The sequence below is a fragment of the Hylaeus anthracinus genome, unplaced genomic scaffold (genome assembly GCF_026225885.1).
Source record: "Hylaeus anthracinus isolate JK02 unplaced genomic scaffold, UHH_iyHylAnth1.0_haploid 11985, whole genome shotgun sequence".
NCBI classification, from domain to species: Eukaryota; Metazoa; Arthropoda; class Insecta; order Hymenoptera; family Colletidae; genus Hylaeus; species Hylaeus anthracinus.
In genome coordinates, this window is record NW_026534333.1 from 12,071,061 (window position 1) to 12,077,479 (window position 6,419).

Consider the following 6,419-nt stretch of genomic DNA (forward strand, 5'->3'; position numbering starts at 1 on the left):
TTCCTTCGTGGGATTTCCTTTTGATTTTATAATTATTGCAACTCTTCTTTTTATTATTAAAGTTTTAAGTCGCATTAACAGCTCAGGTCACGAGCGACTTTATACATTTACATTTAACATCATGTATAATTTTACATTGTGCTGCTTGATGGGACTACAGTGTGTTTATTTACATGTACAAGCTTATGTTATCTGTGATTTTACAATTTGTTATAGATTTGGATTTCTTTTAGGAATACAATTAAGTTTTTTATATTGTCACGAGAGTTCATTATTTCATTTATATTGTTTTGGATCTTGAGGTTTTCCCTAATTCTACTTTTCTAAGCACTAAATTAAATTATTAGTTATTCGAAATGGGATCTTTTTCCATTCCACTATTAGAGCCATTTTTAAAAGTACTTTACTGGAAATTCGATGTTTTCTAATTCGCACGAAGCAATAAACTAATGTGTTTACTTTACAAACTCTACTGTAAATGGTTACAAATACTTATTGGTACAAATACTTATTGCTTCTATACTTTTACCCACTTTTCGCATTTTCTTGTTAATTTCACAAATTATTTATTATTATTATTATTATTATTTGAGAACCTCAGATAAGGTTTATACATACAGTAGTATGTATAATACAGTTTACGTGTATATTATATCCGCAGTTTACATTCTTTTAAGAAATCAAAAATACATAGACAAGCTGCAACATCAGGTTTCGCAACAAACGATTCAACATTAAGTGGGTGATACACTTTCATGTTTTGAAGCTTCTTTCACAGATTCTATTAACTAGTAAATGTTGTTTGGACTATATCTATCTTAGAGATATTCCGAGAATATGTAAAATATCATTGATTATAAAAAAAGGAATTTAAGAAATCACAATTTCACAGAAAAGTTCTTTTGGGAAATTGATCGGTGTACGAATACATTCTACACCCACTGTAAATATTTAGCGATTACGCGGTTAGTAATCGGTCGAATCACGCGGTACTTATAACGCGATATCAATTTACGCGGTTAAAGGTTTGTCTTTCTTTACTGTTTTGTTTTTGTATGAATCGTTGCATATAGGTATCCAAAACTCAAGGTTACTCTAACCTTGTCTCGGTCAATGTTTTAGCAGATGATTTAATATTATTATCACGTATAGCGCGTTGGAAAATTATTGGTACGCACGGGGAGTAACGAGGATAGGAAAGATAAAAAAAAAATAAAAGATTTTTCTATACTTTTTTTTATGCTATCGTCCTAATAATTGTGCCAGTACATCTGAATTTTATGTTTCGGGTTACGCTGATTTTTTTCAGCTAATACCACGTTTAATTCGAAAATCATAGAGTGTTTTAATGTTCGTACGAAGAGGTTCGCGTTGTTGTACCAAAACAACAGGGGTTAGCGACCTCACATGGAATTAGGATAATGCAAAGATTACGCTTACAAACTTAAAAAAAAAAAAAAAAAAAAACAACTGTAAAACTCGTGATAAAATACCATTGGCATGTATGTGCACGATATTACGATCTTCCAAACGACACGTGCGACACGAAATTCTGATAAACGACGCTACGCGTTTACGCGGGTGTACATATACGTTTACGCTATCCGAAAATTTCCACTGTTACTACATTATGCACATTTTAACAATTATGCAACCACTCCGAACGCGACCAAAAACCGCGTCCGAGTGCACACCTCCTTGATCGACCTTTTCATACAATTTGTTTTGTGTCGGCAACATCTGTCCTTTCGTTGCCGCGTGCGAATGAAAACACGAAACAAAACAAGGAACACAGGTTTCATTTGACGCAACTGCACCGTACGTTAACGCCGACCATACTGTGTGCTAATGCATCACGTCGAAACCCTGGGAACGATACATTGCATTAGCGTCGGCTCTGCCTCGAGAGGAAACGAAATTTCGCAAGCTGATCGGGTACGGAAAATATTAACAGAGCTATTCGTTGTCGCGATCGAAACGTATTTAGATAATTAATTACCAGAAAACTGAATGAAACAAAAGCTACATTACGATAACACGAAATTCCTTCAGAAACGTTTATACATGTACATGGAAATCGTTCGGAATACTATTTATTCTTGTATAATGCGTTATAAATGTATTATTTTTAATAAGTAAGTTACATCTAGAATAGATCATTTTTAACAATTTGTTTCTACGTGAATACGGTCGATATTTTATTGTACACGAATTTCGTAGTCTACACCAGTGTCTACGTCCGTTGTGGTAAGTACTTACTGTCCACTTCCTTTAGATTTTTTTTCCGTTAACATTATATAAAAATTCACAACACGAATTTTCGTTAGAATTCGCATCTTATTGCGATTAATATACATTTCCAGTCCGTGAATAGTAATTATCGTTTCGCAAAAAAAGAAAGGGTATATTTGTAAAAATTGTTTGAACGTTTCTAAATGTTGTTTAATTTAAAAATAAGAACTTGGAAAATATTGGTTTCGATTGCTTAAAGAAATCAATGTTAAAAGTTAACGTTGATTTTGTATTTACTTAACTATACCTTGAAGAATTTCAGGTATAAATTTTTAAATAATGTTGAAAAAGATTGCGGTCAGTTTGCAACTTTATCTCACTATATGACGCAAAGGTTTTGTTTGATAATATGTTATTTATGGTACCCTTTGTATGATTAGTCGTTCCAATGAACGACGTTATCATGCCCGTGGCTGTTGTCGACATCTATTGGTAGATTTATCTGTTCATAGAAGCATTGACTGATTGGTTTAAACTATTCGGGTTATTAATCAAAATGTAAACCATCTTTTGAAAATAAATTTAGAAATACAAATACATTTTAAAATAAATACGATACAGTTCCTGTCCTTTCTATTTCTATCAAGACGTAGCAAATGTTCATAGATAATTTAAATTGTAACACAAAAACCTATGTAAAAGTTAAATTAGTGTGAAGTCTAAAAATTGTCATTTTTACAAGACTGGAGACATTAAATCTGAAATGACCACTATACGATCGAATTATGTTATCATTTAGCTTCATGCTAGATCTATCCAAGGAATTAAATTACGGATAAGCAACATTATACAAGATGCGAGCAAATAACGAACTCGTGTTATTCGAGCAGCTCAAGTTTTCCCTACATTACATAGTTGCATTTTATTATCACCAGTGATTCAAACCGCTTACGTTTACAAGAGTACAAACAAAATTAGACTCTATTACAGAAATATAATATATTTAATTAATGTTTGATCTATGATTCCGTGATCGATGTTATCGATTCAGAATGGAATTAGAATATAGCGTTATCAGCGGTGAGTATTGAAACTAAATATAAATAAATATAACGTGAATTAATCGAGAAACTCGGTGGAAATGTTACTTAAAACTTTGAACTGAAAATAGATATCTGACTAATCTGACAATGAGTGAGTTTTATTTATAAGGGTTCCTTCGTTCCTTCTTTGTATTCATTTAAATTTCACTGTGAACGCACAAAAAAAAGCATATTTTCAATAATTTTTTTCTCAGGAACTATTGCATAAAATTGAATGGATGTTTTTTCCCCTTAACGCGTTGACTGCCAGACAAATATTCTTGAAAGTTTCTGCTAAAATGAAATATTATTTAAACTGTTGGTGACTGCATAATCAAACATTTATCGTTGTATTTATTTTTGTAATTTCATAAAAATTCATGAATTTCATTTAAATTCATTTCCTTTCATGCTTGACTTCCAGAATTAAGTTTTTTAGTTCTTCAGTGAAAAAATTTTTTTTTGGTAAAAAATCCGCTGGCACAGGTGATTTTGACTCTCCTTGTAATCTAAAACAGAAAATCGAAAAAGTTTATCAAACTATGTCGTCACCTAAGTCAGCGGATAACTTTTTTTTTGCACACATGCATATTATTTTGTAAATAAATGACGAAATATTTGTTACCAAAAAAAAAAAAAAAAAAAAATATCTTTTATTTACTTTCCTTAATTATACCTTTAAAGGGAAAAAACATTCATTCAATTATATGCAACAGTTCCTGAGAAAAAAATTATTGAAAATATGCTTTTTTTTGTGCGTTCACAGCGAAATGCCCCCTTAACATTATTTTGCACTTGTATTTGCTAGGTCGGGTACCTCGGGATTGATAAACCCTTATTATAGCTACAATCAAATATACTTACAGCCCCTGAGCGCAAATAAATATCTGGTAAAGGAATGATTTTAAACAAGGAATTGTTTTTTCGTAACAAAGTCCATGCAAATATTTTCTGAGATTTCAAACTTCTAGACAGCTTACAAGTCTAAAAACAAAATAAACATCGACCAAAAGTAATGAATGAAAAATGTACAAGAATTATTAACAGTCGTAATGATAAAAAGAAACAAATTTAATGATGGGTAAATGCTTGGAAAGTATAAAAAGGAAAGTAATAAAAATTTATATTTTTGTAACCGACTCAATCTTATATTAGTGCCATGAGAAAGCTACCAATACTGGCTTGGTGTTTCGGTTTTAATATCAGTCCCCTTTGACACAACCATGTATTATTATAAACATACATGTGTAACACTAAAGGGACTTTTTGCAGGGAAGGTAACAGCGATAAACTAATATAAAGGAGAAGAAACAGAAAAAGTCAACAGGCGAGGGGGCTCGAACCTGCGACTCTCAGATTATGAGAGAAACTATGTCTTCACTTCCGTCGCCATTGCACCTTACTAAAATATTTTTTAATTTTTCTATATATTCATGAAAAGCATACAATGCAGTAAATATATAATATATGTTTGCTATATAAATTTCTAAACACACGTACTAAATATATATATGAATAATATAAATGATATATATATATCATTATATATATCATCATATATATATGTATATACCTAATAAATTTAATATAATATTTAATATTAGTCACAAACTTTAGTAAAAGTGTACTAATAAATATGTTTTTCTTTTCAATTATTTAATTGGAGATTGAAATTAGATAATTCTGATCAGAAATTCACTTTAACTTTGAGGTTATATCAGATGTATAGCAAAGTTATATTTTCAAAATAATAATAGATGACTTGTACATATTTTATTAGATTGTTTTATTTGCATGTGCTGTGATTAATATACTTCTTATGTCAGTTTTATTGAAGGTTTACAATAAAAATTGTTAGATGGAACTTAAAATATATTCATTATCTTCTAGTGGACATGTTTCGAAAAGTTCAACAAACCTTTGTGTTTTTGAAAAAGAGAGATAATAACAAAGCAAAAAGTGAAGATACAAAAGAAGTATGCTGACTTTACTTATGTTTTCAAAAGTTGATCGATTGAATGTATTTCTTTTTCTTGATAATACAGCTATGAATTTTGAGTGCAATTTCTTCTTTTTTGAATCACCAAGTGGTTTCTACTGCGCAATAATAACAAATAATACCTCCATTACTTACACGCACAAAACAACATTTCTGATATTTCTTATTAATACAAACTACAATTATATTATTTTCTACTATATAGTCATTCTTACTTTGATATTAAATGTTCTTCTCATTTTCAACATTTTTGATGGATCAGTTGTATTTTCTGTACCATAAATTTCAAATTATTTAACAAAAATGTTTAAATTACAGAATAGTAAACCACTTTTATATTAAGTAAAATTAAGGTCAAATATAATTAATAACAACAATGAATATATTAATTAATAGGTAACAATGTCAAGGCTTACGTAAGGTATGGCATCTCAATTTCATACTGTTTCTAGGTATTACTAGTTTTTGGACTTTTGGTGGCATACACTGTATCTGTGAAATATTTTTTATGCTAATTTCTAATAATTTGTAAAAACATATCATATAATTATCACAAACATTTGCATTTACTGTAATAGTATAACTAATATAAATAAAGATACATTTAACATTATATAAATATCTAACAATATTAAAGAATATATTTAAAATTTCAATGAAATAAAACAGACGTAAAATGTTGTTAGAGGTTAAACCATGTATCAATTAATGAGACCCACGTCCATATTGTTGTGCACTTTACAAACTCCACTATTTAAAATAGTTTTCGTGCTTTGTTGAGTGCCTTGTAATTTGTGAACCATGATATTACTTCAAATACTATGACATAATTATCGAGTCGCAAAGGTGATAAACATCAATATAAAGAATTCATCATTCTGTTTACTTATTTTATGCTGAAACTGTAATGATCGACATTTGTTTATTTATTTCAGTCTCTCAATTAATATTCTCTATTAGACTCTATGGTGTGTAAAACTATTTCTTGTAACCATGTATTACTAATTTATGAAATTATACAAGTTTCATTATTTTATTTTGTATCATTTTAGGTTACTAGTGGCGCCATCAGTGGTAAAACACCCAAGTTTGTAGTGAAAATAGTT